The sequence below is a fragment of the Sus scrofa genome, chromosome 5 (genome assembly GCF_054392235.1).
Source record: "Sus scrofa isolate SSC_HxYL_T2T_F1_AM1 chromosome 5, Sscrofa_HxYL_maternal_Yorkshire_Landrace_v2.0, whole genome shotgun sequence".
In the NCBI taxonomy this organism is placed as follows: Eukaryota; Metazoa; Chordata; class Mammalia; order Artiodactyla; family Suidae; genus Sus; species Sus scrofa.
In genome coordinates, this window is record NC_139387.1 from 90,858,930 (window position 1) to 90,871,957 (window position 13,028).

A 13,028-nucleotide genomic window follows, 5' to 3' on the forward strand; every position below is an offset into this window, starting at 1 on the left:
TTCTTTAAAGCTTCGAGAAAAAAATACAACCTTAAATTAAGTTAGATTAATACAATTCTTTAATATATTTTCAGAGGAAAAAAGTGAAGAGTTTGAAAACACTCATAATAATATAGACCATATAAAACCTAGGATATTAGATTGCTTATAGCAACATAATATGCATTTTTTATTGTAAACCACCATTAAAACAGTCTAAGAAAAAATATAAAGTGGCTTACAAGGCTATAATGCCATCCATTTCCAAGGAGAAGTTACTTTCTCTCCTAAATTACATCAAACACACCTCATGCGCAGTGCCAGCTACACGTTCCACTGTCCTCTTAGGGACATTTCTTCTGGTACAAATGCTCAACTGCAGCTAAATCTAACTGAAAAGTCTGATATCACATATCACCTTGTCTTTGCAAGAAGGCAAAGGACAGCAGAATGTCCTTCTTGATGTCATTTTTCCTTCTCTCTACCCCAGCAAAAGGCCAAAGTACAACTGAGCATTACTAATGAGCTTGTTATGCTTCCCACGAGCTAATTCAGTGGGGGATACATTTTCCTTTAGCATAAATAATCCTTTGTCCCCAACAAAGACCCACAGTGAGAAGCTTCCGAGACCATTTTTTGAAAATGCAGAAAAGAAGCTGCTTCTATGAAAATAAGGAGTCTCACATAATCAGACAAGAGCTTTAACAGTTGGAACTGCCAACCCCAAACAAAAGAAGGCCTAAGTTATGAGGCGTGTGCAAATCAAGAACAGTAACATAGTCACAAAGAAGCTATCACAAGAATGTTTAGAAGTTGCACTTTTTATGGAAATTTCAACAAAATCACTTTTATGAAAGAAACGAAATTGTGCTCAACCTTCGGTCACTGAACTCTAGCAGTCTTTTGTATATACAGATATATTTTCCCCATATCATTCTTTTTCTGTAATAGGAAGAACTGCATTTAAGATATCAAAACAATATCTAGATTACTTTTTAAAAGACATTAATAAATGGTACTCAGGTAAACTAGAGCACATCTTCATATGTGAAAAACTATTATGTACACAAACATATGCTCTTACTGGAAAACTTTTATGGAAAACTGATGAGCTTGTATCTGTGAATCATCAATTAATTCCTGAGGATTCACTGTGTCCCAGATACTAAGAGCCAGTTAATATTTTCTCGTCCTTCACTCCTCTTTCTAAACCATTTTTGTGTCTCTGGCATTTAAGAGCAGCCTCTTTTCTGCAGTTAGCCCAGTCCCCAGTCTGCAGCACAGTCGCAATTCCTGCATCTTACTCATTTTATTACCTATTTCCCTCTCATCTCTTTCCCTAAAAGTCTCAGTCTCTACATTTTTTTTTTCCTTTTTCACATAAACCAATTATATTGAATCAACAGTGCTTCATTTCTGCAGCTGCATCTTAATTAGAAACTTATTGGCTTTACTTTGTTTCTGTGTTTGTCTTTCTGTCTTTTTGGAGAAGACTTATTTTAATTCTTTGCTGTCTTTTCCCTTAGATTTGGGGGGGAAGAAAAAGTTCTCAGGTGACAAAGGCCAAACTATTTGCTAACCCTGCTGGGAATCTTCACAAGACAAATAATCCATGCAGAGATCACAAGTGAAGACTACTATGCTTAATTTTTTAAACCTGGAGAAAATGTGAGACGCAGAATGCACTCATCCTCCTGAAACTGACACAGGATTTGGGCCTTGCCCACTTCACTTAAAAACAGGTTCAGCCATGAAGTCCTCAAGATTATCTGCAGTAAGGCTCTTCATACCAGTTTAACCTCAGGTCACAACAGGGAAAAAACACCCACCTGTGGCACCGTTCCTTTGTTCTACAGCTGTAGGCTTTGAAACAGCACATTTTCATTCCCCACCCACACTATAAGATGCAGTGGGGAGAGCACAGGGTGGTATGGCTCAGTCCTGGTACAAATTGGGGCCAGTGTAGAAATGAATCGCCAAAAAAAAAAAAAAAAAAAAAAAGGCAAAGAAATAAGGTTTAAAGTTCTTCAGAAAAATAAATAATAACCGCCACTGTAAAATGTATACATTCAGCACCCCGCCTACAGATTATTGCCAAGATACCTAAGCTGCAGGGACATGATAAATGCCCAAGTTGGGAGAGTGGTTACTGCTGAGGAGGGGAGGAAGACGAGACTGGGGAGGGATGCACAGAGGCCTTTCAACTGTACCGGTAAGACTGACTTCAAGATAAGTGGTGAGAACACAGGTGTTATTAAACTAGTCTGTATGCCCTTCTGTATGTCAAAAAACTTTTCATCATCCTTAATGATCATTTAGAAAAACAGCTATAGAAGACATCTTCCCTAATTTATTCAGGAAATCTCCCCCCAACTTTCTCAGCTTTGAAATTTTGATTTAAATGTTTCCTAATTGCCTAATAGAGAAAATAGAAATGCTATATCCACACCAAGTAGATTTCATATGTTTTTAATGTGTACTAAAATAACTCAGCATAACTTCACTGCGGTAATAGAAAGTAACAGACCCATCTGGTTTGAATTCCAGATGACCTTAGGACAGCTAACTTCTCCGAGCCTCCAGTGCTCTGGTTTGTAAAGTGGGATACCACCACCTCCCTAGTCTGGTTGCATCTCACACATAGCTAGCACTTAACAAATGAGTTGTTATCGTGATACTACATGAGACAAAACTGTAGTTCATTTGACATAATTCATCAAATTAAAAAGGGATAGGAAAGCAAGAATAATGCTGAGGAAATCATTAAATATAATTTGGAAAGTTGCTTTTACTAACATAAAAATAAATATAGTTATTAAATGAAAATAAAAACTAAAATACCAACATCTTAAGTGGGAGGATACTCATATACAAGTCGGTGACACAAGTCTCTTGCTGGAATAAAAGTCTTCGGGGCTCTGTCACACATGGGCCCTTTGCTCCATTCAGCCTGTCTCCTCGCCATCCTCTCTATTGGCTTTGCCCACTCCTGTGGCTGTACCTCTGCTCAGGCTAGACACTTGTTCACTCGGTGTTGACTGCCTCATTTAGTCGACTAGCATTTACTCACAGCCTTTATCAAACCAGGCACCCCTGGCAAGAGATGCAGTGATGAACACAACAGGCATGATACTCTTATGGAGCTACCTCATTCGCTTGTGTATGGAGTGAATACACAAATGAACACACAATGTTAAGTCCCAATAATTGCTCTGAGGAAAGAACAGAGAAACAGCAGGGGCCTACTTTCAGACTTGGATTGAATGATTTAGAAATGGTTGTGCTAGAGACAAAACACAAATTTGAAGAATGGTGAATATTAGCCAGGGAGAGAGAAGAGGAAGAGTTCTATGCATAGAGAGTAATTTTTGCGAAGACTCTGAACCGAGAGGGTTTGGCCCATTCTGAGAACTAAAAGACGCAGGTATGGCTGAAGCATGGAGCACGTGCGGCTTAGGATAGGGTTGGAAAGCCAGGCAGGAGCTCCACCACAGGAGGCCAGGTTGCAGAAAATTTATACTCCAAGTGCAGTGGAAAGTCATGAGAGAGTCAACCAAGGGAGAGACGTAGTCTCACGCATAGTTTTAACAGAGGGAAAGAGGGAGAGAGAAAAACATGGCAGTGAGATAGCGATGGTTTAAAAGAAAACAGGAGGGGTGGGTACAGATGTGGGAAGCAGAGGAGAAGCAGAGAGGGGTAGAAACAGTGAGAGTAAAGAAAACTAAAACACACAGGAACTGGAGAGCAGCCTGGAAAGGGAAGGGCAGGGGGTCCACTGCTGCAGTTCAGTGACAAATAACAGCGACTGAGCAGGGATGCTGGCAACGTCTCCACCGGAGAGAACTGGATGGATTTGACATCTATTTTGGAATTAGAATCAAGACTTATAATGGTTAGAGATGGAGGGTGAAGGACAGGGATATAAGGGCAGAGTGAAGTGTCAAGAGTGACTCCTGGGGGAGTTAGTTCCCTGGTGGCTTAGCGGTTAAGGACTGGACCTTGGCATTGCAGTGGCTCAGGTCCACCCCTGGTCCGGGAACTTCCACATGCCATGGGTGCAGCCAAAAACCAACAAAATGTCTCCTGGGTTTCTGGCTTAAGCAATTGAGCAAATAGATAGTGGCAGCATTTACTGAGATGAGGGTGATGGGAGTCTGAACAGATCGAAGCAGGGAACCCAGCAGAGACAGGGCAAAATAGCTGCGTCTTGGTCATGTCTGATTTGAGAAGTCTTTAAAGACATTCGAGTGGAAATGTCAGGTTGGCAGTTGGAAGTACTAAGAGGAAAGTTCAGGAGGAGATAAAAATTGTCAGCAATACAGGCGAGATAAAGCCACTGGAATGAATGAGGTCATCTGAGAAAGAAATGGAGAAAGCAGTGATAAGGGTCAAAGAACAGGTCCTGTAAAAATCTAACATTTAGACGGGAGAGAAAGCGTCAGCAAAGGAGACGGAGTCCTCAGCTCGACTAAGCCCTCCAGGCTTGCAACTCTTCCGATTACCTCCTCCCAGGAGCCCTTCCTGACTCACCTGAATTAACTCTGCTTATTTTCTCTAGCTTTTGAATTCACGAGACACAGCATTTCTCCCAATTACTTGTCTTTACAGGGCTTTATACTATTTGTTGTTGTTGTTATTTCTGTACATTGCTTGACCAAGTATCTTATAAGCTTGTGCACTGCTATGGAAGGACTGTAAAGAGAATTATTCAAGCTGAAAGTTTGGGAAACACGTTTAGTGAGAGCTCCGTGAGCATCTCTAGGAAACACTGAGTAGGCAAAACGTGACAGCAAAACTTGGAAGCAGCCAGACAGCAGACAAATGTCTGACAGGAAACTTTTGGGGGTATTATTTATTATTTGTCACTTTTATTTACTATGTGACCTGAACTGATAAGTGATTTTGCCTCTCACTAAACAGGTCCAAGGTGAAAGATGTAGTTACTAGTCAAGCTACCAGCAGGTCAAGGGAGCTGTCTGATATACTAGAGGCATCGCTAAGAAAAAAAATGACTAAAACAGGTATGTATTTGGCAGAAGGTTCAAACGCACAAGATAGAATAGCTGTGTCAATGGGCAAGGACTCTGAGAACAATGTGCTACTCAGGAATTCATATGGCTGCCCTAGAGGACAGGCATAGTTTCGTGTGTGTGTGTGTGTGTGTGTGTGTGTGTGCATGTCTTTTTAGGGCCACACCCATGGCATATGGAGGTTCCCAGGCTAGGGGTCCAATCAGAGCTACAAGCTCCCAGCCTACACCACAGCCATTAGCAACACCATATCCGAGCCATGTCTGGGACTTACACCACAGCTCACGGCAATGCTGAATCCTTAACCCACTGAGCAAAGCCAGGGATCAAACCCGCATCCTCATGGATGCTAGTTGGGTTCGTTAACCACTGAGCCAGGATGGGAACTCCCAGGCATAGTTTCATCACATCTTTTCAATAAACTCCATTTGTGGAAGGCAGCATAATGGTCCCCAAACATGTCTACATACTAATCCCCAAAACCTGTCAATATACTGCCTTCATGGACCCTGCAGATTGAGCAAATTAAGAGCCTGAGGAGGAGTTCCCGTCGTGGCGCAGTGGTTAACGAATCCGACTAGGAACCATGAGGTTGCGGGTTCGGTCCCTGCCCTTGCTCAGTGGGTTAAGGATCCGGCGTTGCCATGAGCTGTGGTGTAGGTTGCAGACGTGGCTCAGATCCCGCGTTGCTGTGGCTCTGGCGTAGGCCAGTGGCTACAGCTCCGATTCGACCCCTAGCCTGGGAACCTCCATATGCCGTGAGAGCGGCCCAAAGAAATAGCAAAAAGACAAAAAAAAAAAAAAAAAAAAAAAGAGCCTGAGGAAATGAGAGACTATCCTAGTGAGCCCCATGTAATTGCAAGAGTCTCATAAAAGGGATGCAGAATGGTCAGAGCTAGAGAAGACGGTGTGAGAGCAGAAGCAGAGAGAGAAGGAGATGTCACGAGGAAAGAGACAGAGAAAGAAACTTGAGTTGTTACACTGCTGGCTTCCAGAGCAAGGAGCCAAAAAACACCGATGCCTGCTAGAAGCTGGAAAAAGGGGAAAGAAGTGGACTCTCCCCTGGAGCTTCTAGAATAGCCCTACCAACATTTTTTTAAAGCTCATTTCAGGTTTGTGACCTCCCAACTGTAAGATATTATATTTATGTTGTTATAAACCACTAAGTTTTGTGGTTATTTGTTCCAGCAGTAGCAGGAAACAAGTACACATCTTAAGTGAGGAAAGGAAGATGTGCCCAGAGGCTCAAGACATTTGACTTGAAGAAAGTAGTACGTACGCAAAACATGGTTAGAAGATGCAGCAAGGCCAACAACATGTTGAAGCAATGAGAAAGGGGGCACCAGATGTATATTGTAGACTTAAAATTTTTTAAAAAGATGCAAAATGTATAGCTAAAACCCATTGTGAGTGCCATGTGTTTGCTATCCTCATCATCAACAAAGGGCCCTGCTATTGTATATCTGAGATCATTTGTGAATTAATTAATAACTCATGTATATATTTACGAAGGCTTCTTGTGCTTACAACCTCAGAGAATAGCACCAACATTCACCAGGTTACCAGGGCATCTTGATTCCCTCCTCTCTCATACCTCCACCTCCTACCCAGGTCCCTACCCTACCTCAACCAAGACAATCAATGGCCATATCTTGTTTCCACCTTGAAATTTTCTCTTCAGTACCTATGGCCACTCCTCTAGTTCAAGCCCCCACCACCATCCTTCTCCAAGTTTACTGAAACAGCCTCCAACCAGTCACCCTTTCTCCACCCTTTCATCCTTCCAACATGTCCTTCATACACTGAAGCCAGAGGGATCCTTCGCAAACTCCCATCTAAGGATGTTATTACTTCCCTGCTTAAAGCCCTTAATGGACTTAACAGTGCCACACTCCCTTCAGGACAAAGCCTCAACTCCTTAATGAAGCTATCAAAGCCTTGCAGGATCCCCTCTAGCCTCATCTCTTGACCCTCACACTCCAGCCTGTTGAACTTGTTTCAGCCCTTTGGAGCAGCCTGCTGTCTCACCTCTGTGATCCGTCTACGTGGATGCTCTCCTTCCTCCTCTCTTCCAGACTCACTCCTACCTACCCTTCAGATTCAACTCTAAAAAGCCTCCCCGAACCTCCTCCCAAGTGTAGGTTGTATAGAAATACATGCTTCTATTTTCCTGTACTCTATACTTTAAAAAATAAGATCCATAAAGGAGCCACATTCTTCACCTCTTCTACTTCTGCGTAGAACTCAGCGCTAAAATTAGTAACAGAATTGCTCCTAAACAATGAATGTTGTATTTATCACTAAAAGAAATATGAAACAATAACAAAATAAATCTGTGGTGTATTCATTTAATGTAAAGACAGCTTCCAAAAAACAGGACACTTTATTTGTAAAATATAGAAGCTCTTCATTTGTTGGGAGTCTTTGCTTTTTTATTTGAAAATTCCCTTTTGCAATGCTTGGCAGAGATCCAACCTGAATATCTTAATTTTACAGAGAATTATTAGCTTGGCATAAAATTTTGTGGGATATGAATTTTTTTTTCATTTAAAATCAGGTTGCCTTTATATATGATAGACTAAAGGACTACGGAAGACATACGTATAACACAAACACTAACATAAAGAAGTGTAAAAACAACATTAAATGTCTATTTAACAATGTCTGTTCAAATGTTAAATGTCTCTTCAACATTAAATGTCTTTTTAACAAGTCCTCCATCAAGGGAAAAGTCGTAATGTTTAAAATTCTATATAAAGTGATCTCTTCACCTCAGCTTATACTTACTAATCGAAAAGTTTATGTTTTGCATGAATGGGCAGAATTTCTATCAGTCAGCACTTCAGCAACATCTAGCACATGACTGATGGTCATAACACTTTAAATTCCCATGACACTTTCAGCAGCAAAGATGAAACTGCATTTAGTGTATTGGCTACATTTTATTACATTCTAGTTCTTGGGAAATTAGTAATTCCCTTATGAAATACAGTGGCAACTTTCAGGTCAAAACAATCTACTCTGTAACAATGTAATAACATGAGAAAACTTTTCAGAGTTTTTAGGAGAAACACTAAAGAGATATAAATGTAATTGGTGCCTGCATCTTGTAAACATTACTTCTGAGACACTTCGCTATGGCCCTTACATTTCAATAAAAACAGAGAAATATAAAGTTTGACAACTGAATAGGTCAAGTCTCCTATTCTCTCACATTCTATGTACTTCACACGGTACATTAAGCATGTAAAGGTATATCTGATATCAAAGCATAGGAAGCAACAACTAACAGGAAGAAAGTAAAATACACACATAGATACACAGCCATGTTACTACAAGAAAGTAAAATATAGCAATACACATTAACTTAATCCCTTACTTTCCTCATCAACGGTCAGTTTGAAAAAAAAGTATTATTGAAATAACTGAACTTTCATTCTTAACTCCAAACTTAAGCTGAGATAGGAAAGGGAAAAAAAGGGTGCTGCTTAGTAAACATATAATGAATAAGCAAGAACTCAATGGAAAAATGTAAATTACTTCTGAATTGACCCAAACATTATTGTACTCATTCAGCTTTTCAGCAACAGCATATATACTGTTGACATTATTATTACACTTTGTTCTACCATCACAAGTTATTGTCATCATTTTTTAATGAAGTGTTCCAAATAATTCCATAGCCACAGCAGAAATGGACCTGGGCCATACAAACAATACTGTGCAGAGAAGTTGCTTAATGGTGAGAATATAAATGCAAGAGTAGTATGGAAAAAAAAAAAAAAAAACTCTTTGGACATTGGAGTGAGACAGTCTAGACTGAATTCTGGATGGAACTTAGTAGCTTCATTCCTTTCTGAGCTTCAGTTTCCTCATCTAAAACATGGAGAAAACACCAACTACACTGCGGGATTATTAAAAAGAGCCAGATACAATTTTAAGTGCTTCACATGAATGAACTTTATCATGAATGTTAATTACCACTACCTCTGGCACTGCCTTCACCTTCTGCTCCTCTCCTCTGTGGGGATAACCTGAACTTTTAATCCAAATTATACAGCATAGAAATAATAATCGCTATGTGTCAGGCACTGTTCCAAACAAGTTGTATGGATTATTTCATTTGATCCTCACAACAACCTTCACATCAGTAAAGTAGTGACTCTTAATCTTCTTTTACAGAGTAGAAAATTTAGGTTGAGAAAGATTAAATAACTTGCCTAAGGTCACGAACATGGTAAAGTCTGACTTTCAGAGCCCCTTGTGCTTCGTAACTCTCCTACACTAAAAAGAAATATTATTTTTAATTCATTAACGTCAAAATAGACACACCTACTATTCAAAGTCCGTTGGTTTTTAATGAGTTTTTGAAACAGATGAGTCAGACAGGGAACACGCATCAGGATCTGAACCAATCAACTATCACCTAAGTTTCCACTTTTTTCATCCAGATCCATTCCAGTCCCCTCCCAAAGGTAATCCGAGTCGGTGAAAACTCCAGTTCCCAATCACTGAAGGGCCAAGTGAGTGATCAGATAGCAGTTCACAAACGGCTTATCTTCTGAGAGAGTAGCTATTAGCACTCTGCACGCAAACGAAGAAACACCCAAACTCTGACCCAGACGGGGTCTACCAAACAAATAAATAAATAAAAATCTTTTCATTTTATAATGACTAATCAGCTTCTCCACCAGGTGTACCACGAAGCACTCTGAATCCATAAGGCTCAGTCTCCTTGCTGGAAAAGATCAGTTAGGAACCAGGAGTGACTAACTGCATGGGCAAGCAGTCTCCAAATTTTCCTCGGATTACCAAGGCAATCTGTAAGCCTCCCTCCACCCCACCCCCAACCGTTGGGTGTGGGTGGGAAAAGCCCCACGCTGAGCCTCCAGTTATATACACTTGTTCCGTCCATCTGGGCGATCTGGGCCTTGCAAGGACTGGAAGGCACAAATAGGGAAGAAACTGTAAACTCCGCCTGAGGGCAAAATGACTATCTGTCATCCTCCTTCCCACGTCAGTGACTTCATCAATTCTTCCACAGAGTGACGCTGAGGAATTAAGTGACCCTATAAGTGCAAGGCACTTGGAAATGAAGGTGCCCCTGGAGAGCCTAAACTAGCTTCAGGCTCTGATCCCTCCTCGGATTCTAAAGCGGAGCGGATTTGGATTCTAAAGCTCTTCCGCAGCTTAGCACATCCATACCTGCCGTCCCCCTCCCGGCACACCTGTTGCCCTTTGCACAGACCTGGGGGGGCAGGGGAAGGCAGGCATAACCTCACCTTGACGGCCTCAGGGACCAATCAGAGCACGCGACTCCAGCAGCGGGCCAATCACAGAGCGTCTTGGATCCCTCTGCTCTGGGCCCCAACCAAACCACCACTTTGACTCCGCGACCGCAGGGGGCTCCTCGAGCGCAAGCCCCGAGAAGACGAGTAAAAGTTCGCGAGGTAAAAAGAAGGCAAACAGGGAAGTACTCACCCACCCAGGCGCAAGAAGCTCACTTCTCTCTACGGGACATCTCGCTCAATCTGTGCCTCGCAGGCACGCCCCTGACCAACCGCCGCGGCCGCCGCAGCCTCCCGGGTCTCCGGGTTCACCGCCGCCAGTTTCGAAGGAACCAATCAGAAGGCGGGTAGGGGGCGTGGTTTGAGGCCCCGCCCCCAGGCCGCCCGCACTGGACTGGTGTGCCTCAGTCAACAGGCAACCCGCCCTCTGCAGCCGTCTAACAGCTGCAGAGACCAAGCCCCTCTTTTTAAAGAATTTGTCTTGGTCATGGAGCACGTCCCCTTATCTGGCCCTCTCAGGGAGAGCAACAAACCTTATTTGTCCCGATTGGCAGGAGAGGTGAATCAACCTCGCCTCTAAGCATCCTGAAGTGTTGCGCTGCGCCCTGAGTTTTACCCTGATATGTTAAGAGCCCCTCCCAATCCTAAATCCACCTCTCTGGCTGTGCTGAAGGCACCAGGGTTCCCAGATACAACTGTCACCCTGCAGGAATGGGGAGAGGGATGGAGAGAAATCCTGTAGTTCCAGGCTACAGCTGCGGCTGAAAGCAAAAAGAGGATGTTGGCTCTTCCTTCAGGAAACACCAGAGCAGGGTGTAGGGGAGGGGGAAGACAGGAGGGGGGAGGCGGGAGGGGGGAGGGGGGGCAGAGGATTACCCTCTGCAGAATGAGAGAGGTTTACTAACTCCGAGGGTTGAGGTGACGTGGATACTGGGCTTGAATGTAACAAAAGATAGGTCTGTGATACCTAAATGTGGCTTGTTAATACCCGGGCAAAATCAGTGCCCAAAGCTTGGGAGCCCAGGCCGTTCCTCTTTTTTTAGTTTTATTTTGGGAAATCATGTTACCTCTTTGGGTCCCAGTTTCCCATCTGTAAAGAGTGGAATTGACCTGGAATGATCTCTCTAGCATTTATTCTTTCATTCACTCACCAAAAACAGGCAGGAGCTACACTGTTGCTCGCTGAAGAGACTAAAAGTGTGCAAGACAATCCTTGCCTCCGAAGTGCTCAGCAGCATGGTAAAGGCTCAGTGGAAGTCGGTGAGAGCAGCTACCAGTCTCCGAGGGTGATGGTCAGAGGTTTGAAAGGACTTGAATGTTGAAGGAGAAATAGAATCTGCAAGAGAGGTTATTTAGGAGCAAAGGATGCTTTCTAGGCAGAGAGAACAGCAAGGTTCCAGGGATGTGAGAGCACCTGGAATGGTCTGGGAATAGCAGTTTTGAGCGACTAGAGTTTGGGGATTCTGAGGTAGATCAGGCTTGGAGGAGTAACCACAGATGAAAACTCTGGTAGGTACTAAGGAATTTAGATTCTTGCAAGCAATTGTAATTATGTTTTAGGGGGAAAAAATCATTTTTGCGAAAGAAGTAAGACTGGCAGCAATCCTAAAAATTAAAAGCTGATAGGGAGTTTCCACTGTGGTGCAAAGGGATTGGCAGTGTCTCTGGAGCCCTGGGATGCAGGTTCAATCCCCCGCCTGGCACAATGGGTTAAGGATCTGGCATTGCTACAAGTACAATTCAGATCTGATCCCTGGCCCCGGGAACTCCATCTGCGGGGGGCGGGGGTGGGGGGGTGGGGGTGGGGGGGAAGGTGCTGGCAGTTACATAAATAGCTCAGAAGTGATGGTGAGAAAGACATGTCTGGAAATATCTAAGTGGCTGATTTATCTGGACTTGGAACACAGGGAAAAGAACTGTGGAGGAAGAATTAGGCATTTTGGTCTCGTGTTCACCTTGAGTTTGTGCCAGAGATACAGATTTGAGAAGTCAATTCAACAAATACTGTTAAGGACTTTCTCTGCACCAGACGCCATCCTAAGCACGGGAGTCCTACTTTCACAGCAGGACTTGGTTAGGTCAGCGAAGATGGTCCTCAAATAGTTGACATTTAAGTAGTAATTGAACCTGATGCCTAATAGTGATGGTTCCTTATTCACTGAGGTCTATTCCAGAATCTTTTACTGCCCATAACTGCAATAGATCCATTTTCACAGGACCTATAGTTCAAATCAACCTGTGTTTTATAATGTTTCTATTTAAAACTAAAGGGCAATTTGTTATACCATTTCAGAGTGGAGTTGAGGCTTTTTTTTTTTTTTTTTCCTGTCTTTTCTAGGGCTGAACCCACAGCACGTGGAGGTTCCCAGGCTAGGGGTCTTATCAGAGCAGTAGCCACCAGCCTACGCCAGAGCCACAGTAACGCCAGATCCCAGCCAAGGCTGTGACCTACACCTCAGCTCACGGCAACGCCAGATCCTTAACCCACTGAGGGAGGCCAGGGATCAAACCCACAACCTCATGGTTCCTAGTCAGATTTGTTAACCACTGAGCCATGATGGGAACTCCAGTTGAGGCTTTAAATTGGATTTGTTGCGCCCTAATACCAAAATATGTACATTTCTCTATAGAACCTTAAGAATAAGTAAATTATGTCATATAGGTCTTGCTTGATGAATCATTAAAGTCAGTAGTCTTATTTTTTCTTACATGCATACTATGTACCTAAACT

General features: G+C 42.8%; 1 protein-coding gene across 28 annotated transcripts in view; it reads right to left on the bottom strand.

Annotated features, from left to right (window-relative positions):
- The window catches only part of GAS2L3 (growth arrest specific 2 like 3), a 106,204-nt gene extending 95,594 nt beyond the window's left edge, over positions 1-10,610 (bottom strand). For 9 of the 28 annotated variants that reach the window (XR_014804235.1, XR_014804238.1, XR_014804236.1 and 6 more), the window contains exon 1: positions 10,491-10,610. The gene's annotated coding sequence lies outside the window, so the exon portion shown is untranslated. Of the gene's footprint in view, positions 1-221; positions 463-1,808; positions 1,921-10,490 lie in introns of those variants that run through there. The other 19 variants (XR_014804240.1, XR_014804237.1, XM_084957444.1 and 16 more) reach the window with 5 other exon arrangements.
- Positions 10,611-13,028: the final 2,418 nt, after the last annotated feature.